Raw genomic sequence first — 24,837 nt, forward strand, 5'->3', positions numbered from 1 at the left:
TGCAGGAGGATCTGGATAGGCTGGACCAATGGGCTGAGGTCAACTGTATGAAGTTCAACAAGGCCAAGTGCCGGGTCCTGCATCTGGGGCGTAACAACCCCAAGCAGTGCTACAGGCTGGGAGATGAGTAGTTGGAAAGCTGCCTGGCAGAGAAGGACCTGGGAGTACTGGTTGATAGTCGGCTGAATATGAGCCAGCAGTGTGCTCGGGTGGCCAAGAAGGCCAACAGCATCCTGGCTTATATAAGAAGCAGTGTGGCCAGCAGGTCTAGGGAAGTGATTGTCCCCCTGTACTCGGCTCTGGTGAGGCCGCACCTTGAGTACTGTGTTCAGTTTTGGGCCCCTTGCTACAAGAAGGACGTCGAGATGCTCGAGAGAGTCCAGAGAAGGAGAGAAGGGCGACGAAGCTGGTGAGGGGTCTGGAGAACAAGTCTTACGAGGAGCGGCTGAGGGAGCTGGAATTGTTTAGCCTGGAGAAGAGGAGGCTCAGGGGCGACCTTATTGCTCTCTACAGGTACCTTAAAGGAGGCTGTAGCAGGGTGGGGGTTGGTCTATTCTCCCGCGTGCCTGGTGACAGGACAAGGAGGAATGGGCTAAAGTTGTGCCAGGGGAGGTTTAGGATGGATATTAGGAAGGACTTCTTTACCGAAAGGGTTGTTAGGCATTGGAATGGGCTGCCCAGGGAAGTGGTTGAGTCACCATCCCTGGAGGTCTTTAAGAGACATTTAGATGTAGCCCTTAGTGATATGGTTTAGTGGAGGACTTGTTAGTATTAGGTCAGAGGTTGGACTGGGTGATCTTGGAGGTCTCTTCCAACCTAGACAATTCTGTGATTCTGTGATTTATTCTATTAGAATGGAACTGTTTTGCATATATCCCTCAGAATCTCGACAATCTTTTTTCCTCAGATTATTCATTAAAATATATCAACTAATATTGACCAACAGAGAAAAGCTAAGCAAGCCTCCAGAAATTTTGCCTCCCCGTGTATGTCCTCCAGTGTACGCAGACAAAAAAAAAAAAATTACAATAGTCAGTTTGTCAGTCCTGATGTGCTTAAATTTAGTTTTTTGTTATCCCTGTGAATCTATATGCATAGGCCACTAGAGCAGATTCTATAGATCCATTGAAACTAAACATCCTTTTCACTGTCATTCATAGTTATGTGCAGGTATTTTAGGGAAGTATCAGAACTATTCATATTCCTATCCATTTTCATTCAGAAAATGGAAAAAATGCAACAATCTGAAGTGTGAAAGTGAAAGTCAAAAGGGAAATGTGATTTTTTTTCAGGATTTGAATTTTTCAGAAATGAAAAGCCACAATCCCTCTTCTCCTATTGTATTCCTCCTATTGTAGATAACAAGCATACCTCCAATTAGCTACAATCTGATAAAAGGAGGCACAGAATATATCTTCAGTTAAATTCATTTATCAGGTATGATGGCCCTATTACAAATACATAAAATAACCAAACAATCTTAAGAAATTATTTAAATTACACCTTCAAAAGAATGAGATATGACCTTAGTATCATTCATTTTATACTTTCCTAAGTCATGGTAGCCTTAATCGGCTAGAGTATCAAGGTTCAGTTCCAACAACTATTACTTTATTCTAGACTGTCAGAACTTATTCAGGTTACTGATTTCTTACATCACTGATGTATAGATATACTCCCACAGGATGACTTCACATCTGCAAATGCATGGCCAAGTTTGTCCTGCATAATATTATTATCAAATGAGCCAGCTCAAAACTTGCAATAAAATAAAAGCACTTTCCTTTTCCAAGATACAAACATTGACACAACCATCACCATCTTCTATCCACCTCTAATATCCACTAGAATGATTTAAGAAGGAGGTTTCTATCCTCATTTTTTTTGTGTGCTGAAGAAAGAAGGCATCTCCAATGGCAATGCTTCACCTGAAAATGTTAAGTTTAGCCAAGGCAGTCTAGTACGCATGGCAACACAGCAACAACTTGGTGAACTGAATTATACTCAAAGTTTTATCAGGGATATTCTTGGTGAATTAAGACACCACCTTGTTTTGCTACTTTTTCAGTTGCCATCTCTCACACGCTGTTGCCGTGAATCTGGTGTTTCCCAGAGTAGTAGATATAATGGTCATGACGATGATTCAAATTCCAGCTTTATTATTTTAAAGATTCTTATTAAAGTTGCAAAAGATTAAAAGTGTGAATTCTGAAATGATCACAAGCAGGTAAGAAAAGATCTTCAAAGCTATTTAAGGTATCTCATAATTTGTCACTGATCTTTCTATTGTGCTAGTGTATTTTAAGTATTGAAATTAACAAATACTGATATTTTAAGTTCTTCAAACCACGACATCTATCTGGCTCTATTTGAATAGTGTTTTCGACAGTGGTTTTCTAACTTTAATCAAGGCTTCCAGATATTTTGTTTATTAATTTTACAAAGTGCTGCCTAAAATCAAGGCTACTCTTTCTTACAAAAACAATGCATAAATGCCCTTTTCAATCTTGCATGTTTATCTGTAGCTAACTCAAAGATAGATGTATCCAAAAATATAAGAAACTACAATAGCACCTTTTTTGTTGTTTCTGATCCACTTTAAAGTTAACAGCTGTTTTTTTCATTGCCCTTAAAATGTTTATACAAGTATTGAAATGTTCATAAATGATTGCTTAGTTCACGTTCACCGAGTTTTCTCTATTTTCCTTTTTTCATTTTAATCAACATTCTCTAAAACTATTCATTAATATTAGAAATTAAAAATAAGCACAATTACACTAAGGATGCAACTAGCTTCTGTTTAAAGTTATTTAGCAATAATTAGAGCACTAAGATGGCTGTAATCACCCTGTAGAGGATAGTTGCAGTTATTAATTCAACAAAACTTGACTGATAGAAATGAGCTCTTGGTCTCAACTGTGTTTGGGAAAAAGAACCTCACAATAACATAGAAACTAATACTATTGTAACTATATCTGACTGTAAGCACAACTCAAATACATTTTTTTTTTCTGTTTTTTAATGGTTCAGGTGGTTTTGTTCTTACACTGAAGAAGAAAAGAAATAATGCTTCAGATTGATAACAATTACAACAAAACAGTGGTAATTGAAAAATCAAGCTTTTTGTTTACAAGTGCTATTGCACTCACAGATAGTGATTTCTGTTGATCCTATAATGAATATTACCTGGAAACTATACACTGAAGGAACTTAAAGCTTTCATGCTTATCAGCACAACAGTATGTCAGATATGTGCCCCCAATTTTCCAGCTTCCACTTGTCTCACTTTCCAGACTGCTCTTTCTGGTGTATTACCAAACAAGAGCCTTAGTTATTGAACTCATACAGCTCGCTGCTTTGAGTTTTAGAGTTGCTACTATGGGTCAAAATCTAGTACTCTGAAAGTAGCAAACTTGAGGAGAAATTTATGTGCGTAGTACATCTTACTTAAAAAATCTTTTTCTTCTAACAGTAAAAAGCAAAAAGTTCAAGAGGTTCCTATGGATAGAGATGAACCCAGATTTTAATTGATAAATGTTGTCATCTAAATCTCTTTATACTATATATATATAGAGAGATATCATTAAGAAATTAGCACTGATTTAAGTAAACTTGCCAAAGCTTGTATGAGGTCTGCTTTCTCACCAAGAGCCAAGAAAATAAACTGTTTAAGCCATTTTCAATCAGCACTGTTGACTGTTCAACCAGCAAGTTACATCGTCTATATTTTTCCCTTTATTTATATTAAGGTTCCCTATCACTATTAAAAAATAAACTAGATAGAATGGATCGAGCTTGCTTCCCTCCTCTCCCCCAACTCAAAGTGCTACTCTTCTTTCTCCCCCGTATCCTCTCCTCAGATTGGCATTCCCTACGCCACTCCTGGAGCACTAATGGCTCTCGTGCAAACCATCTGGTAAGCCAGGTCCAGGAACTTGTCTGCCCCAGCCTAACAGTTAGTGCTTCAATTTTCACCGTCTCATCACCCTGAACAGACCTATCACTAATCGAGCAGAAGAGAACAGAACAGTTCACTCGGGAGGGACCTTCAAAGACCATCTAGTCCAACTGCCTGACCACTTCAGGGCTACCCAAAAGTTCAAGCATATTATTGAGTGATGTGTCAAAATGTTTCTTGGACATTGACCAGCATGGGGCATCAATCACCCCTCTAGAAAACCTGACCAGTACTTGACCACCCTCACAGTAAAGAATTTTTCCCTAATGTCCAGTCTGACCCACCCCAGCGCAACTTGGTGCCACTCCCTTGTGTCCTGTCATCGAAGATCAGGGAGCAGAGACCGGCACGTCCCTCTCCACTTCCCCTCCTCAGGGTGTCTCAGAGAGCCATGAGGTCACCTCTTGGCCTTCTCTTCTCCTGACTGGACAACCCAAGTGTCCTCAGCCTCTCCTCACGGAACATGCCTTATCGGATTTGCTGCCCTCGTCTGGATGTTTTCAAGTACCTTAGCATCATTTTTATATTGTGAAGCCCAGAACTGCATGCAGTATTTGAGATGAGGCTACACCAATGCTCAATGTAGCAGGAGAACCACCTTGTTACTCCCTGTAAGGCCAGACGTTGCTACCATATTTTCTTCTTCAGCTCTAGTTCCAGGCAGAGTTCCCTGTTCAGCCAGGCTGGTCTTCTGCCCCTCTTGCTTCGCTTGAGGCACAGTGAGATTACCCACTCCTGGGCTTTCAAAACTCGGTTCTTGAAAAGAGATGAGCTCTCATGGAGCCCTAAACCTCCTAGATCAAATTCCCAGGGAACACTGCTAGCTAGCTCCCCGAGAAGCTTAAAGTCTGGTCTCTTCAAGTTCACAGTAGCAACTCTGCTCACTGTTTTTCTCCTTACACCAACATTTTTGAACTCACCTAATCCATGATCACTGTGGCCAAGACAGACACCTACCGTCATGTCTCCCACAAGGCCTTTGCTGTTCTCAAACAACAGGTCCAGGAGGGTTTCTGTCCTCATTGGCTCACTCAGTGCTTGTGGCAGGAGGCTATCTTTAACACACTTCAGGTATTTCCCAGCCTTACTTATCACAGCAGTATTATATTCCCAGTTTACGTCTGGGAATTTGAAGTCTCCCATAAAGGGCAACCAATCCCAAGATTTCCCCCAGCTCATCTGTGCCATCATCCCAGGTGGGCAGTCGATAGAAGACACCCACAACAACATCTGCTTTGCTCTTAATCCTCACCCAGAGGATTACCTCACCCAGAGGACTACCACATCACCCCTAACAGCAATGGCCGCACAGTCTGATCTCTTCCTTACCTACATTGCAACCCCTCCCTCTTGCCTGCCCTGCCTGTCCCTCCTGAACAGCTGACAGCTCTCCATCCCAGTACTAAAGCCATGGGGCTTGTCCCACCAAGACTCACTAATACCTGTGATATCATAGCTCTGGGAAAGGTCAAAAACTTCCACTGCATTCTTTTCATTCCTCATACTGCATGCGTTGGTATACAAGCAATCCAGGTGTGCTCCTGAACCCACATCTCTCCCTGGAGTGACATAGATGCTCCCATTAGCCTTGCTGTCCTCAGACAGTACCACACCATCCCTTGGCACAACCTCACTGTTCCTAATGATATGCTACAATTGTTCCCAATGCCACAAGCATCAGAACTAGTGCACGAGTTCTTGAGACTTGAATTTTCCATGTTCATACAAAAAGTTACACAGTGCATAGATATTTCTGCGTACAAAGTAAACAGACATCGAACACACTGAGAGCTTACTTATAGCTACAACTTCAAAAATTATTCAGAAGAGGTGTTTTGTCAAAATTATAATCAAAGCATAGGAACTGTCTAGGAAAACCATCAGTCAAAACACTAGTAAAAAGACAAAAACTGATAGCAGTGAAGGTTATCATTGTATTGATTATTGTAGCTTGTGCAGGTCCTGAACATCCAGTGAGCTTTCTGACCTTGGAAACCTGATGAAATACAGGATATAATCAATGAGTGGTGCTTTTATCAAAACATCTGGTGATGGAAAGAGATTTCATGTAGTTACTGATGAAATATCCCATGTACCATCAGCACCGAACTGCTAGCAGGTAGGCAGTATTAGGGGATTTTACTCTCAAGAGGCAGGATTCTTTCCTACCTCTTTATTCTAAGCAAGAGATTGCTAACCCATCTTTAAACAGCATCATCTTTTTCTTATTCCTTTTAAGGAGAATCAGATATACTGCTTTCTACTGACATTGAGAAGTAGGCAAGGAGAAGGACAGTAAAATTCTATTTTACCTTCATCAAAAAGGAACACTTCAGTTGCAAGTTACTTAAAACTTTGTAAAGTCCCTTTACAGGCTCAGGAAAGCCCCAAATTGAAATAAAGTCACCAGGGGATCAAAGATCAAACACGGCAGTAGTTTAATATCCGCTATGTCCTCTGCTGGGTGAATGTATGCTGCCCTGGCAAGAGAATAGAATTTTATGATCCAGTAATGGGTCTTTTCCATCTCTAATTACCACCTCACAGGGGCACTGTGAAGATTATTTAGTTAATGTTTGCACACTTCTCTGACCATGTAAAGTACTGTTAAAGTATTAAGCATTACTATTATCATCCACTTATATAATCAATCCAAATTTGAGTAGCACTAAAGTAAGTTCCAGTTCCAATTATGCTAATGAAACTGCAAAGGGACTGTACATCCAGGAGTTCATACAATAGCCAATGCTGTTGTCATACCTTTGAGACCCCTCACTACAGTGACTTTCCCCTGCATCCATTAAACCAGTATTTACTTGAGGCCAGACTAGAAACGTCATGTGTGTGCTTGTACAGGGCAGTGCAGACCTATATAGCCCTCAAAGACAGATGATGAATACAGAAACACTAGACATAAATTTACTTCTGGGTCCACAGTGCCAAAGCATACACTCGTAACAAACATTAAGTCCAGGTCAACTAACCTCTTGTTTAGACTGGTAAGCCCCTCACCCAAGACTCAGGGGAGCTTTGGGACAGAGTTCAGGTGGTGGGGCTGGCTTGCTTCTATTTTGCAATTTAAACAGTATTCAGTTCACAGACAAAGGGTTTTGAAGCTTTCCCACCTGCCTTTCACTGTTACCTGTGTAAGTTCGACAGAAAAAACTAGAGGGAGAAAATAAATCTCTACTCTGCAGTACTGGACTGACTCCAGCATCACCTTGAATGACAGAACTCTGAAAGCAGCCAAATAGAGGGGTGTACTGTTTCTAATCCTTCATTTCTGGGCTCCAGCTTTACTCTAGGATCACCTCCTATGCAACTGATAGCTCCTGTGTCAAGCAGTGTAAAGGACTAAAATGACTCTGCAGATACTATTTGTGAAGCTAGACCCCACTGTCTGACTGTGAACGTAACCAGGGGGCAGGCAAACTTGACTGCTTGTACTTGCACTCAAGCTTTGGTCTCAGAATCCATCAGAAATGATCTAACATGGGCTCTGTGGAGTTGGACCAAAGAAGTCCAGAGCAGCTACCTAAAACACTTAAAAAACACTACAGCTAGTGATTTACATACATATCTTCATATATCCCAAGAAAACAAAACAAAAAAGTCCCACTCACAGTATCAGTAGAAGTTTCTCTCTTCAACATGGGAGCAACAGCTTTAGGAGAAAGGAGATTTTCTACTCTCTGACATCATTCACATCATGGAAACCTGAGATCTTTCAACCCACCCCCTTTCTAACTTAACTAGTGTTCATATGCTCATAAAAATCATCTGCCTCATCAAGGATCAGGATAGCATATCTCCACATGTTAGCTTGGAAGAGATTGATGGTGGATATTTACTGGATTATTATTGCTACCCAAAAGATTTCTCGACTCTGCAGGGATTTGATCCATTGGATACTGGCTCTTGATTTCTCCTGATGTTTTCTTTTGGTGTGTACAGTTGAAGGTTATATCCTTGACTAAGGAGTTCACATTTGCTGCAGGGTCCTCAGAAGATAAAATGCAGTAGATATTTTAGAAACTCTTCAGGGGTAAGGGCCTTCTACATGACTGTGTGCAGAACAGCAATTCAGGCAGGATCTTTTAGTTCTGTGTTTGCAGTATCACTGTTAATAAGCAAGCAAACAAACTAGTGAGCTGTCTCTTCCCTCTAGCTACTATTAACTTCTTTCCTTCAACAATCCCTTTCCATGTACAGATTCTGCTTGTCACAACTTTTTAAGCCTTCTCCCATAACAGATATAAAAAGAAGATGGGGGAAATGATATATTCAAACCATTGCAAACTGCTTAAGTTATACACTGCACAATCTTCTATACACAGTGTTCTGCTGTTTGGAGCTTTTAAGCACAACCCCAAATTCAGTAGCAAACTCAAATACAACAGTTCTACTTGCACTCTCCCTTACAGGCATGAGAGAAGACAAGACATGGCTGGAGCTACAATCAACTATAATAGCCTCAAAAGGGAACAGAGACTCATTCTGAAGCACATCCCTCAGTTATTCATCCAAAGACATACATAGATTTTTAAGGTATTTAGCATATCCTTATTATACAAACAGGTTCTTTGTTTATTTGTTTTTATTTCTTCCTAGTATTTTTGACTCTTTCAGAGATTTTAAAGCCTTATCTATATCTAAAGGAGTCTTAGACTAATTAGTTCTGCAATTATCAGTATTTTTAATACATTAAAATCTCAATTTATTAAACTCATACAAGTCAAAACTGCTTTCCAAATACATAATCCAGCCATCATGTGAAGGCAATGGAAATAAAAAGGCAAAAATATAGAAAGGGATTATTTCTTTCATCATAAAAAAAAACATGATTCTCCGAAACAGAACCACTTAAGAGTACAAAATACTACCACTTTTTATATAATGGCTCCAAAAAGCAATATCTGAATCTGAACATTATATTTGGACATCTGTGTACAGATGTGAATATACATATATCTGGAAAATATAATAGCATATAAAGTGTTATCTTCACAAATAGGATCCCAATCATGAGATTGCAAAACCATTGGGACAGCTTGTCAGTGGAGTGAAACAGAGAAACTTCTAGGTATTGATCTAAGTATTACATTTCTATAAATGCATTCAAAATCTCCCATAAATTTCTAGCTACCAATGTGCAGCATGGATTTTCAGAGCAAGAAGTATTATGTATAAATAATAGTTCTTATTATAATTTTGTATATACTTATTTTACAACAAAGTAAGCTTCATTTTTACTACCAAAATACCTTTTTCAAAATTCCCTTTCCTTAACTGGAAAACAAGTTTAACCTTATGTAGCTATTTCTAAAAAGGCTAGTGCTCAGTGCAGTTGAAGAAGCTAGTAGAAAGTTAGCAATTATTAGAAAAGGAAAATAACAAATCCTAAAGTATTCACTGTGGTACAGTATAGATAGTGTAGTAGAAACTGAACTGGTAAAAAGAACTGGCAGTTCTACAGCCCCAAAATTTACTACCTCTCAAAGGGCATGGTACAACCAGAAATGGTCCAAAAAAATATTTAGGAGATGCTTCCATACAATGAAGAACAAAATACACCAAGATTCTCAAGTTTACAAAAGGGATGAGAAAATGTATTATGAAAATAAACAAAAATTCTGATTTGTACAGAAAAGGTGAAAAGGGAGCAATTATTCACTATTTCTTATAACACAGAGCCTACAACAAATTCATCTACCAGCAAGTTTAAAATTTCTTGTGGTGCAAGTATGGTGCAAGCATGATTATAGAATTATTATTACTGTTATTATTGTCTAAATATGCTAAATGCTTCTAAAAGCAAGGTTTCAACACACTGATGTGATTATCACAGAATCACAGAATTGTCTAGGTTGGAAGAGACCTCCAAGATCACCTAGTCCAACCTCTGACCTAACACTAACAAGTCCTCCACTAAACCATATCACTAAGCTCTACATCTAAACATCTTTTAAAGACCTCCAGGCATGGTGAAACACTGCTTTCAGGAGTGAAAGCTGAAACATTTAGCTTTTTTTTTTAAATCACTCTTATTTTTCTGATAACTACAGAATATGGAAAAACACATTTCTGTATTTATTTGTAAGGCATTCAAATTATTGATATATTTCAATATGTACACTTCACAAAACTGGTTTCAGATGTTCTCTGAAACAAAAAATGAACATGCTTAGAGAAAAAAAAATCAAAATACATCATTTTAACAATTTCAAGCACAATTTCAATTAGGGAAGTCATTTAGGCAAGAACTTCCCTGTCCATAATTTCAGTTGAGATGACCTAGCTTTCTTCAGTAAGATGTATTTAATCAGATGTCTGGTAGCATGCTTGCCAATACTGTCACTGACTGCTAAAATATTTATGACACTAAAATATTTATAGCACTAACTAGAAGGTTTGTTGAAAACATGCCTTTTCATGTAGAGGAAAAAAAATCTTTTTTGTCCCTTAAAAATCTTATGAAGTACACATTAAAAATAGGGTAATAAACTATATCCACCCTATAGTCACCCTGGTCATTTGGGATTAGAATCTAAGGTTCCAAAGTTTTATTTAAACAAGATAATTTCTCTAGAATTTCTGATTAACTGCTTTTCAAACAATCCTGTTCACTAACTGTGTGCTCCTTAATTTTTGAAAATATGTTATACTTCATATATACATCATATAAAGGCATCTGGGCCTTTACTAGAAAGGTCATATTTTTTACTTTCCACTTTCTCAGCTGATCCTTCCTCTCCAAATATCCCAGTGATCCCTTCCCATGTCTGTCCTAGGTGCTCTCTTCCAGTTCCTCCACTGAAAGTCCCAGGGTACTGCTCCTCTACCACAGACATCTATGACACCCCCGGTATTTCCTTGACCTCTGACAAGACAAGCCAGGCAGTTCTCAGAAACAGCTTTTGTAAAGGATCATTGCCTTCTCACCATCTCTGACAATGGATTTGTAGAGGTGAAGTCTTCCCACTGAGCAAGCTCAATGATGGTTAGTCAAATGAGATACCGTAGAGATGACGTGAGCTGGAGCTATGCCAATGAGTCTGTGTTTGACTAAGGGGAATCTTATGTTCCCTCACACATAACAAATCCAATGTCCAGCCAAGACTGTTGCAATTTCAATTCATTCTTGCTCTTACAGACCCAAAACCTCAAAATAAACATTCAGAAAAGTAGAGAATTATACCCAACAGGCTCCTAAATCTCCTTCCATGCTGTTTTGAGAGCCTGCATAAGAGAATCTTCTCAATACCCAGATTTTGTGTGTGTGAGGACAAAAATGTAGTTCAGGCCAAAGTTTCTGACAAACTGCTCTTTGTCTTCCATCTCTACTTTCTATTCCTGCTTTCTGACATTACAACTATGGTTCATGGCAGGAAGCATCAGCTTACAGTACTGGCACGCAGAGTGCTCTGAGGAAATGTAAATCATCAGAAATCCAGCTTTGTCCTGGGACCGATGTTAGAAATAAATTGGAACATCTGGACATGCAACAGAAAAGAGAAAAGAACATTACCAGGCCTGGAAAAATTTACCATCTCTAGTATTTTAGGCCCAGTGCCACGTTTTCAGCTGTCATTTACTGTCCTCAGCTCTGTCAAATTCTGATGAAATATAACGATTTAGGGAGTGACATTTTGACAGTTATTTTCTTTCTGAATTTAACAAAATTTTGCCTTCTGGTTTAGGAATGTTTGTGATGTTTTTTAAAATCCACTAGAAAAATATTTCTGACTTTTTTTTTGTAGATTGTCCAGCTGAAAAATGGGGCCGACTCCAAATTTCACATTTGATCTCTTTCAAATGAATTTTAAAAAAGAATGGTGCTTATTAACTGAAAAGATTTCTCCATAGTCAAGTCCCAAATAATTCACACAATTTTGCCAAGACTTCCAATTGGTTTTACTGTTTTTTTCATCTGGTTTTACTGTTCACAAACATATCTTATCCTTAGACGGCCTGTCCTCTAATAAATTTTGAGACAGTACAGTTGTCCGCACTCAGAGAATGTCAGAACTTATTGATCATAGTAAAGTCACAAAGAATGGATTAATGGGTCTATAATAAATTCTTGTAAACAAAACGACACACTTACTGCGATTGTGCATTTTATGTTTAATAAAGCAAAACCAAAGCAAGTTAAAGAAATAAATCTAAAGATGTTATTCTAACACTAGATTACTCTAAGAAGTTTTTCAAGCATTCTGAAAGTTCGCTGAGGATTTTTTTTTCTTCTGCTTTTCACAGATTCTTTGATATATGTTTGTACATTATGGTCACTACATGGAGTTGTAAGACACCATGTATTTAGGCTGACTGGTCTAGAGATTCAAACACCAAAGTACAAAATGGACTTTACATTTGCTGACCTTTGAGAGGCAGGACAGTGAGATTTCTTTTCAAAAGAACAAAATGAATCCTCAGGTATGTACTTGAGGCATTCTAGACAAATTCACAATTGTCATGTTGTTTTCAAACCATCTAACATTACATCTATGTGGCTTTCATATAAAACATATATATATATAAGCCTATATAAAAATTGCAATGTGCATTAAAGAGATTCATGATGGAGCCAACTATATCGACAGCAAGAACTACAATTTTAGATGTATAACTTCATGAAATTCTCTCTCTCAGAAATCAACCAAACTGCTTTGCAGAAATAGTTTAAAATCAAGTTGCATTTTGTCTGTTCTGAAGTTTATCCTGAACTAGCAGTAAACCTTATTTTCTTTCTGAAAAATTTGTTTTGAATATTTTGTTTGTACGTATCTCAAAAAGCAAGAGTGTGTCTTTCAGTTTGCAAGCTACTACTGACAAAGTTTAAAATCCTTTTAAAACTTAACTGTATTTCTAGTAATGCTTGAGAGAAATCACGTAATCAGAATTGCTCAGACTATGTATTAAGTCAATAGATGGCACAAAATAGTGCCACCCACACACTTTGAGAGCAAAGTGAAGCTCCCTAGCCGTTGTGGGGTACTACTTTTTTTTTTTTTTTTTTTTAATCCTCTAAGACATTACAGCTATTACATTTTTTTTCTTAAATTTCAGAGATCTTTTGCCCCAAAAAACAAAAGCAAAACAAGTCTCCTCCCTAAATCTCCAACAGTTTATGTCAGAAGAAATGGTGAAAAATTCTGACTTTTCTCTTTTGATACAGTTCTGGGTTGTCTCTTCATTTAAGGTGAAATGACAAAAACTGGAAAAAAAGACTGAAGAGGAAAAATACTGTGTGAAGACGTGCTACTTTTTAAGCACCTCCAATTCAGGACAGGAAGTTCTTCTACGCCCTAACACAATTCACATTTCTGCTATACAGCCAGGAGGCCACAACCACAGTGTGTGGTGTCAAAGCATGCACTGCTTCAGGCAGTGCTTATGATGTGGCTAATCCCTGGGCAGCATTATGCAGCCAAATGGCACAACAAAATCTATGAGTGAGAGCTAGAAATTGTTTTGAAAATAATGAATACACAGAAATTCACCCCATCCAAAATGTGCAAGACAGGGTGAGAAAGAGTGGTAAGAGGGTGAAAGCAGAAAACTCTTCATCTGGCATTCACAAAATGTGAGATTTGTTCTGACATCTCCAGCCTAGCAAAACAATAGATCTATAAAAAACATACGTAAATTTAATAGTTTCTCCTTTATGTAAAGGACTATGGAAATACATAAGCACTCAGAAATTCACAACAGTAAAGTAACGGTGATAAAAAACATTAAGCCTAAGGGATTATACTGAAGTTAATAACTCCTGCCTATTCATAGCAAAAAAATGTAGTAATAAGTTCTGCTAGATCTAAAAAAAGTGATGGCTGCCATTTTTGCTAGAGGAAACTCCTAAGGCTTCTGTCTTCAGATAGGCTGATACAAAAACTACATTAACGCATTGAGGTTCATTAAACTCAAAAAAATATCAATACATCATCATCTTTAGATGAATGAGTTTCAATTAAGTACTAATGATGGATTAAATTGAATATGTATTTATTTAAAGGAAGTGATTCTAAAGTGAATCTGAAAACACTACCAAATTACTGCCTTCTCCTAGCAATCTGCCCGTTAAAACAAAACAAAACAACAAAAAAAGTTTTGGTTATTTCTGTGCTAAAAGCTGTGTATATTCCATTGCTATTTCCATAGTCACAATTTTAAGGTGCAGATGGTGAAATCGTCTATAACAGTAGTTTACTACTCATGCCCTCTCCAGAGTTTTAAGTTCAAATTGCACCTATAAAAAGGGGTAATTAGTCCTTCCGGTTTTATTGCTGTTAGGGGAAAGGAAGCAGTTTCAGTTAACTACCAACTAGACACCACTCCAGATTAAATATCCTAGATTTGGTACCTTATACTGGCTTTCAAATACCAAACTGAGAGTTCAAAGAAAGTAGGAAATGTCACCTTCCCAAACATTATGGACTATTAATTATGTCTTTGCAGTGAACTTTCTCAGTGCAATTAGTCTACAGACATGAAGATCATTCTTTATAAAAGACTATGGGCTGGAACAAGGTTAATTCCAATTTAAATTGTGTTAATAACAAGTGTGACTGTGTTCAGACAGTTGAACAATTATCTGCTAAGCACAATACATGTAATGAAGCAGATAAAATGGACTAATTTTAAAACAAGCATCGGTATGCAACAATGTATATGTTTTTCTTTTCTACCATACACTGTTGTTCTATGCTGCCCTTTAACTATCTAGTTCTCTATGTAGAAAGGATTCATGAACAGTCAATCACATCTGGATATAAGTAACATGAAAACTGATTTTTCAGTTCACTGGCTGAGGTAGAGGGGAAAAACATTTAATTTTCAAAATAAAAACCAAATATGTGCAATTTCTAAGATCAGATGTGTTCCATTTTAAGAAATAAACAAAACCAAACTAAATACCATGACTTTTTTTTTTTCTTTCCCAGAAAAAATATATACCTGCCTTTAACACAAATCTTACAGCACCTTTGGAATGCACGCCCCTTGAAGTTACTTAACAAAAAAAAACTCCACACAAGATATCTTCTGACACCACATTACTTATTCATCAACAGACTACTCTCAGAGTCAATAGGAACTCTGAGTGCACAGGGGATCCTAGGCTGAAATTTCTTGTGAATGTTTCTCTGGTGGCAAATTTTATTTAAAAGACTTCTAACCACTTTATTTTTTTTTAATTCTTTTTCCCAGATACTGTGTTTTCCCAGTTAGTTTGATGTACGCTAGATAATACTCAGTAAAATGAGTGAGAAGTTCTTGTGTAGAAAGTGTCATAGGGAGAACTGCACTGATTTAGCTTATAGGGGTATCAATTTCAGTGGGAAGGGGAAGGCTGCAAAGTGAAAAGCTCTTAAGCTGGTCTTGCTAGAGCTGAATGCATACCTTACAACAGTAGCCTCAAGAATAATCATCTAAAAGGACACAGCCCATAATTTAAAGTATTTTAGAAAGGTAGGACTGGGCCATTACCTTTCAGCATATTTTTAGAGAAATAAAAATGAGACTCAATGAAATATTCAAAATTTGCTACTCTGCAAGAAACTGTACATAGTGCTACTATTTATGGAGTGGAGAAAACTAGACTGTGATTTCTTTCATTTTTATTTAAGAATAACCTAATTCACTATGTTTGAATTCCTCTCCAAGGAAGCAAAACACACTCCCTACCCAGTCTAGGATTTAAATGTGATTTCTGATATGAATTCCAATAACCACTCTAAACTTATTCTCCCCCCTCCCCTGCCAATATAAATATAAACATAATAAATATAAACATAAATATAAATAATAATAATAAATATAATAAATATAAGCATAATAGTATGACTTAAGACTTTCCATTCCACCTTTTTGTTCCCTTTTCACCAAATTTTAAAACTTTCCCGTGGGATTTTTCTTATTACAGCACTTTTAAGCTTGCCATCTTTACCTTTGAAAGCCTCTCCCCAATTCTAGCCTCTTTGCTTTCAAAACTTCAATTTCTTAGCAGTTTCTCTCTTCTACACAGTACAGCATAATGCTCCTTACCCAATGACTGTTATACCCTTTGCATACAAATGGCTTTTCTGACCAAAGTCAGTCAGAGGCCATAGTTAAATGAGAACTCTCACTTTAAATATTTCTTCCAGGTTCACTACTTCCCTTCTCTCATGAAACTAGGTGGCTGACATACTGATAGGCAATAAAAATGAAAAATACTACTTAAACAGTCAGTAGAGTTGAACTTTTAAAATACTGTTCATACTGACCTCTTCTAAACATTTCCCTTAGAGTGAATCACATTTTAGAGTGACTACAGAGAGAGTAGCTCGAGGTAGCTATTTTGCCTAGTGATTTCCATCCTACGTTTAATTTCATAACCTACTACAGGTTTAGCTCATTTGGGACTTCAGTATTTTAAAAATTCTATTTGCTTCATTTCATTTCTGTAGACAGTATGGCAATTATGGGCACGTTACTAGTAAATCTGTGAAGTAAACTGTGCAGTGTAATCACAATCAATTTGTTTCATGCAACTGAATTGAGAAATGAGCTAAACTTAAAACTGACTCAATGGCCTGCACCTCAGAGATAAAGAGACTAGCATCTAGAAGCATGCATAAGGAATATTATTTACATGATGAAATCAAAGGAATTTCCTTTTTTTTCTTTTTTTTTAAGGAAAATAAAGGGAAATGCATAGCCACGTGCACTTGGTATGTTTCGTTCCATTTCACACATCTCACTAGGTAGGAATCTTGTTGATTAGTCTTCCTATGTATGGTGAGTCCTGACTTCTAGTGAAACCCAGGCAGAAACAACCATCAGTCTCTACTGGCACTGATGCCTGAGTCAGCCCAAACTTTCCATCAGTTATTAGGGATTGGTGTGGTTTTCCCCCTGAAGACTGTATATGTTGCTCTCTGTGATACTTGTACTGTAAGTGTTTACTCCTCTGCAGCTCCAGAGCCTCACACAAATTTTCTCACTTCTTAACTGTCAGCCTTAAAAAATGATTGCCTGACTACCATGGAACTACATAAATAAACTACAGAAATGGTAAAGATAGGGTTTATGAATCTTAATAATGAATCTGTGAGTTTCTCATTGTTGTGGTTTAACCCGGCTGGCAGCTAAACACCACACAGCCGTTCGCTCACCCTCCCCCCTCCCTCTCTGGGGTGGGGGAGAGAAACGGGAAAGTGAAGCCTGTGAGTTGAGATAAAGACAGTTTATTAAGACAGGATAATAATAATAATAATAATAACAATGTGTATGAAACAAGTGATGCACAATGCAATTGCTCACCACCCACTGACCGATGCCCAGCCTATCCCCAAGCAGCCGGCCCCCCATCCCGGCCAGCCACCCCTATATATTGTTTAGCATGATGTCAGATGGTATGGAATACCCCTTTGGCCAGTGTGGGTCAGCTGTCCTGGGTCTGTCCCCTCCCAGTTCCTGCTGCACCCCTAGCCTGCTCGCTGGCAGGACAGAGCGAGAAGCTGAAAAGTCCTTGGCTTGGTGTAAGCACTGCTCTGCAACAATTAAAACATCAGCACGTTATCAGCACTCTTCTCATCCTAATCCAAAACATAGCACCCTACCAGCTACTAGGAGGAAAATTAACTCTGTCCTAACTGAAACCAGGACACTCATTCATATTAAATAATGTGTTCCTTAATTTTAATCCAATATTTTGTATAGAATGGGAATGCTGATGTTTATAGCAAAATTTGTAAGACACTCTTGCTTGGGGTCTTTTCTGGTGACTGGAAAAAGGGAAACATCACTCCCATTTTTAAAAAGGGTATAAAGGAAGATCTGGGGAACTACAGACTAGGGAGCTTCACCTCTGTGCCTGGGAACATCACAGAACAAATCCTCCTGGAGGCAATTTTAATGCACATGCAGGACAAGGAGGTGGTCTGGGACAGACAGCGTAGCTTCACCAAGTGTAAATCGCGCCTGACTAGTCTGGTGGCCTTCTCTGATGGAGTGACTGCATCAGTCGACACAGAAAGACCAGTTGACGTCATCTACTTGGATTTCTACAAGGCCTTTGACACGGTCCTACATGACATCCTGATCTCTAAATTGGAAAGTGATGGATTTGATCTGGCTGCATCCAGAGAGTAGTGTTCAATGGTTCTATGTCCAGGCGGAGGCCAATAACGAGTCGTGACCCTCAGGGGTCTCTCTTGGGACTGGTGCTTTTCAATATCTTCATCAGTGATGTAGACGATGGCACTGAGTGTACCCTCAGCAAGTTTGCAGATGACACCAAGCTGAGTATTGCGGTTGATACAACGGAAGGAAGAGATGCCATCCAAAGGGACATGCACAGCCTGGAGAAGTGGCCCCATGTGAACCGCATGAGGCTCAACAAGTCCAAATGCAAGGTGTTGCACCTGGGTCGAGGCAATCCCAGACATGAGCACAGACTGCGAGAAGAACTCATTGAGAGCAGCCCTGCAGAGAGACTTGGGGGTTCTGGCAGATGAAAGGCTTGACACGAGCCAGCAGTGTGCACTTCCAGCACAGAAGGACAACTGCATCCTGGGCTGCATCAAGAGGTGTGACCTCTTGGTCAAGGGAGGTCATTGTCCCCCTCTGCTCTGCCCTTGTGAGGTCCCATCTGGAGTAGTATGTACATGTGTGGGGCACCCAGCACAAGAAGGATGATGATCTATTAGAACGGCTCCAGAGGAGGGACACAAAGATGATCAAGAGGCTGGAGCACCTCTTGTATGAAGAAAGGCCGAGAGAGCCAGGGCAGTTCAGCCTGGAGAAGAGAAGGCTCCAGGAAGACCTCATTGTGACCTTTCAATACTTAAAGGGGTCTTATAAAAAAGATGGAGAAGGACTCCTTACTCGTGTAGATAATGATAGGACAAGGGGAAATGGTCTTAAACTAAAAGAGGATAGATTTAGACTAGACGTTATGAGGAAATTCTTCACTATATGGGTAGTGAGGCACTGGAACAGGTTACCCAGAGAAGCTGCGGCTGCCCCTCCCTGGAGGTGTTCAAGACTAGGTTGGATGGGGCTTTGAGCAACCTGGTCTAGTGGGAGGTGTCCATGCCTATGGCAGGGGTGTTGGAGTTGGATGATCTTTAAGGTCCCTTCCAACACAAGTCGTTCTATGATTCTATGCATGCAAAGGCATACCACAGTGGATTAATTTCCTTGCTTGATTTACACTGTCAAGGAGTAGTTTTGCTATCTGTCAGCTAATTATATACAAGCATATTGTCTAATTTTCAGCATGATTGACCTCCCCATTCTTCAATAGTGAAGTGGGTTAAAGAAGATTGGTGGTATTTTTTATCTGTAGCAGAAATAAAGAAAAGGAACCAACAGAGTTTATGCAAACAAAACGCTGCATTAAAGGAGTATTAAACCTGAACAGCCAAACATCCCATAACAAGGAAGAGTTAGCTTGTTGTATTCATATCAACCTTAAATGAACTCCATCATGCATAGGCAAAATAACATTTTGGTTCACTACACAATCCCTTCACTGCCTTTTCTTTGCTTTACATAATAAAGGCTTGTTAGATAATTTCCCCTGCCTCCAACCCTTCCCCCCCCCCCCGCCCCCCCCCCCCCCCCCCCCCCCCCCCCCGCCAGCAGTCTTTGAAGCCTCAGGACACACGTGCACTGGTCAGATCCTGCCTGCTTCAATCGCTTCCCTTGTGGCACTGGGCAAGTACCTGCTTGTCCTGCAAGAACTTTCTTTGAATCCACTCGGCAAGGCTGCAGCAGAGCTACAAATTACACTCTTGGGCACCCAGGTCTCTGCCTTTGCTCACAAGGGCAGCTCCCTGCAGAAGGTAAATTTGGTATTTCTCATGAGGCCCTGAAAGTGTTAAGTGACAAAATCCCTCTCTTGATTGCTTTGTAACAACATTACAACAGGTAAGTGCTCCTTTTGAGGAGCTGATCTCTGTAGTCAGATTGTGTGCAGAGCACTTCCATCAGCCAGCTAAAAAGAATTTCACCGTTTTCCCTCCTGAAGTGTTTCTACCCCAGCTGAGCAAGCCAAATTGCTTTGTGTGGTTTGATTTCTATCTTCTGCACTCACAGTTGGCTTGTTTCCTCTACTGTTGCTCCAGTGCCTAACGACATTCTCTTTGATATAAGTTTTGAATCCCTTTGATAAAAATGGAGCCTCATTATCACTCACTGAACACTTACAGAAGTTTCTACATTGTAAATAAGTGTTTAGGGCAGCTGTGACTGCTGTACCCCTGGCAGTCAGCAGTGCATCTGCAGTATTTTGTTGTGGCGTTTACAGCACGATATGAATTCTGTACTGACCTTGTTAAAATTTATTTTTCTGCTGCATGTCTCTAAGCAGTTATTTACTTTTCCTTGCTTCCTGTCAGTTTGTAGGAAGGTTTTGTTTTCTGCACTATAATGAAAATGTTTTGTCCCTGTAAAGATAGATTTACTTGTTATTTGCAACATTAAAAGGTGGTATTTCTGTCATTTTCAAAAAGCTTGTTAATAAATCCAGTAGAACAGTGCTTCTGTAGGTGCTGACTATCTGATAGACTCTTCTGATTTTTGAAGTTATCTTGCCCTCTCATGTTTCCCTTCTTCATGAGGTGACAATTCAAGTCTCATACATTAGCTTAGAGTTTATGTCACAGCTGATGCTCTGGAAGTATATGTAGTTAGTGTCTGAGTTTCAAACTACTCTTTCTAACATTTTATATCATCTAAATACTCACATTTCAATAAAATTATCCTACATCACAAAAATGCTGATTTTCAGTTTTCATGTTGCACAAGAACTTGTGCTAAAACTCTATAAAATAGGATGCAAATTACACAACATCACATTATAGTCGTCTTTATAATATTTACAAAATACATATTCTACATGTCTATTAAAAACAAACTGAAAATGGAACATTTTTCTTCAAAAAAAGCACAAGCTTTCTCTTCAAACCATTGCAGACATCCCTGTGTATCACTTTTACATTGCTGTTGCTGCATCACTGACAGATACTCAGAAAGCAGATAGCTAACCTTCTCAATTACATTATTCATGTTTCCATAATAGCATTCTAAAGATTATAATGCTGTACCAGTTCTAAATTATTTATTTATTTATTTTAAAGGGCAAAATGCTGTCAACTTTCAAATGTGCAGCTTTATAAACATGCAGGACCCTAACTGTGATTTTAATGGAACAGAAACATTTGAGCCTGTACTAACACGTCTCTTTTAAAATGCAATTGTCGGGGCTGGAAATAGTTGCTTATTGCAGCTAAAGAGTAAATTTTCTGTTTCTTCTTCTCCCAAACACTTGTGTGGTTGTGGAACAGCCTCTGACCAGCCTGAGGACTTGAGTTATTTTTCTATAGAGTAGGCCCCTAGAGCTGTTCTGTCATGCTTCTGCAATCTAAGCATGCAAAAGACACTTAATTGTTGCCCTGTAGTAATCTCATTAATTATATAGGATGGTTTCAGACGAGGATATAATCTACAAGCGAGACTGACTCACTTTAAGGGTCACAGTGAGCCACCTTGATTCCTTAGGGAAGAGTTAGGAATATATAATTGTTGTACTGCATCAAAGTCTGGGTTCATTGAACCCTATACCCTGTGTATGAAGGTGACGGTAGCTCAAGTGCTTCAGAAGTCTGCATATGACCCCCATGGGAACTATGGATTAATCTTCCATCTTAAATCTTGAAGTGCAACGATGGCCTGAATACTGATATAAATTTCCAGTTCCTCTTAGAACCTTGTAAAATTCTTGGCTTCAAAAATTAAGCCTGCAACATGAGGATTCATGTTCTGCCCTCTCAGGTGATGGGTCTTGCACAGCCAAAACCAGAGCTCAAGCCACAGCTGCAGCTCCCTTGCTGGTAGGGAGAGAAGGATAAATTTGATTCAGCAGGAACAAGCTGCATCCAGCTCTCTGTATAAACAACCACCAGAGGATGCTCAGCAGAGTCCATGACTCCCTAAGCTACAATGCTGTTCAAACATTTTGCTTTAAGAAAAGGCCTGGCCACTTCTTAAACTTTATTTACTCTTATTTTACTCTGCAGAATGTGCTTTAATTTCCAATTATTTTATTTTGTATTTTCCCCTGCTACTGTGAAGCTGCCATTACTGTAGCACTGTGGACCCAAGCCATGTGGAATAACATGGAAGATTTCATCTGCGATCTGCTTTTAGTATCCCCTGAAATATTTTTTCTCTCATTGTTTGCATGCATGGATTCAGTCATTCAGACTCTACCATGCAACAGTGGCAGAACAGTGGGCCTGAGGCTGAACTTAACCTTTGTACCTAAGTCAGATGTGAGTTGAAAGTTTTGATAGACTTATCTGGATGGCCTCAAAGATACTAGTAAATTTAATATTTTGCTTGGGTAGGTAAAAGAAAGATTAATCAAGGCAGATTATAGAGATAATAGATAAAGATCAATGTCCATCGGCTACTCCAGTATTTACTATAAAACTATCTGCTTTCTATAATTTTCATGTCAACTTCTATAGGTAAAAGTCATATACCTCAAACAAGAACATAACTGTGTATAGAAAATATAACATATATAAGGATGAAAATAAACAGGGCAGAATGCATCCCTGAGTCTTCATAAACTGTTTCATGTTTTCCAATGACTTTATGTGCTGTTAATAATTACTGTGATAAGCACTGTATTGAAAAATCAATCTAACCAGACCATGTTTAGCTAATTCAGCCCACGTTAGAACATGTGTGTGCATGATATATATGTATTATGTATGTATTTTATATATAGTTGGAATTAGATGATCTTCAAGGTCCCTTCCAAACCAAACTATTCTATAATCTGCCTATCAGGATTATGAGGCTCAGCCTTACTACTGGAGAGACCAGGAAACTGAGCTTGAGTAGGAGGAAGCTGGGCCCTAGAGACCACCACCACAGACATACCAGAGACAGAGGAAGAGCAATCTTCTAGGTTCCCAAATTCACCTGATTGGGTCATTTCAACAAGCACAATGGAAAGGATGATGAGAATAACCAAAACCAAACAAACAAACAAACAAAAAAAACCAAACACACAAGGCATTCACTGCAGCTATCTTCTCTAGACTGTAATGGGTCTTACAACCTCACCATCATATGAGATACAAGAGAGGACGTGACTAGGCCACAATGCCTACAAAAACCAATTTCATCAACAAGCTTTGTACCTATATCTAGTCAATCATTGTCCATTGTCCCAATTAACTTAAAGCACGAAGTTTGAAATTAGTTATTGTGGTTTCACTCTATACTCTGTGGAGAAAACAAACAAACAAACAAAACAAAGAAAAAATCAACAAAACAAACATCTCTAGAGACTGATTCAGCTGATCCAAAAAAAAAAAAAGATTTTTTTTTTTTTTCCCTTTGAAGGTAAAATGACGAAGCAGGGTGTATTTATGTAAGTTATGTCTGGGTCACAGCTCTAATAGGCCTAGTCTCTTTAAATAATTAAAACCCTAAATTACTTTCATAACAGAATAGGTAGGGGGCAGGCTTTGGGACTACAGGGAGAAAACACACTTTAACATAGTCTGAAAATAATGCAAGTGTGTGGTTCTTAGTATCTTCCTGCTTGTGCCAACTGTTTTGTCTAACCTTATGGACAGCTGCATGTGCAAACATTTGCTTTGTGACCAAAACATACAGAGTTGTAGAGTCATACTTTACTTTTCAAAGGTACATTTGGACCAAGACAGTCTCTGTCTCTAAAATCTATGCTGTTCCAGTGGTAATACGAAGCACTCCTTTCAAAGGTTAGGGCATGAATTTTTGAGCATTCCTCTTAATAAAGGAAATTCTAAAGTGCATAGCTGAGCATAAGCCACAGATGAGTGCACAATTGCTGATACATTTACTTACACATTTAGTGCAGTATTAGTATTTAATTTACAGCTTTATGAAGTGCTTTGTAATATTTTAAACATAAAAGGTGAGGTATCAAGGTAAAATATTCCTTATTCAATTCAAGTGATCAATCACATCTGAAGTAGAAAGGTCAGAGAAGATGAATTTCAAAACCGTAACATGAATTTTCCAGGGCCTTTGGGATTAGGATTTTTTTTTATTATTATTATTTTTATCCTGGATAAAGAGATCTTCAAAAATACCTTGTTAGTCACTTTTCTCTGAAGACACTTCTGCAATTCATCACCATGGTTCCACACCTCTCAGGGGTCACTGAAAAACAGCATAAGGCATCCCTATTGATTTTTGTGGTTCTAAATCACAACAGATTGTAAAAAAAAATACAAATACAAAAAAATACAACTTCAATGCAAAACTACAATAAAAACAATACAAAACTACAATACAATGCAAAAAAAAAAAATACAACCCTTGTAAAAAAATAATAACAATAAAAACAACAAACACAACCAATACTGCTGCTTCTGATCAGTGGTTCTTAAGTACTGAACCATTATTCTGCCCATAATATGGCCAAATCTTTAAGACTGTCTTAAGATTTAAGAGAATTAGGTCAGTATCTGCAATATCCAAAGAACACAATGAACAAACATCACATAATAGAATACAACTCATTCTAGATACTTAGTCCTGTGTTTTTAGGAAGCCAGTCAGTAAAGAACCAACAAAAACATTATTTTCATCTGATTTGAGCGAGGAAAAATACGTTAATGAAACAGTCAACTTGCCACAGGAAACTACTGTAGGATTTTGTACATTTTTAAAAGAACATAATTAGAGAATCATTTAGGTTAGCAGGGAGCTCAGTTAGACCTCTATTCCAACTTTCTGTTCAAGGCAGGGCATGTATTTGGATGGGGAGCAAAGCAAAACTGGACTCATTAATATCCTTATGGTCTAACAAGAACTCACTA

At 38.4% G+C, this 24,837-nt stretch overlaps 1 long non-coding RNA gene across 3 annotated transcripts in view; it reads right to left on the reverse strand.

The window, feature by feature from the left end:
* The window catches only part of LOC310883511, a 46,908-nt gene that overhangs the window by 10,972 nt on the left and 11,099 nt on the right, over positions 1-24,837 (reverse strand). Inside the window, exons 5-6 of one of the 3 annotated variants that reach the window (XR_014573570.1) lie at positions 24,106-24,175; positions 19,797-21,837 (exon numbers count right to left, since the gene is read on the reverse strand). This is a non-coding gene — a long non-coding RNA (uncharacterized lncRNA). The other 2 variants (XR_014573571.1, XR_014573569.1) reach the window with 2 other exon arrangements.

Source organism: Anser anser, assembly GCF_964211835.1.
Source record: "Anser anser genome assembly, chromosome: 1".
NCBI classification, from domain to species: domain Eukaryota; kingdom Metazoa; phylum Chordata; class Aves; order Anseriformes; family Anatidae; genus Anser; species Anser anser.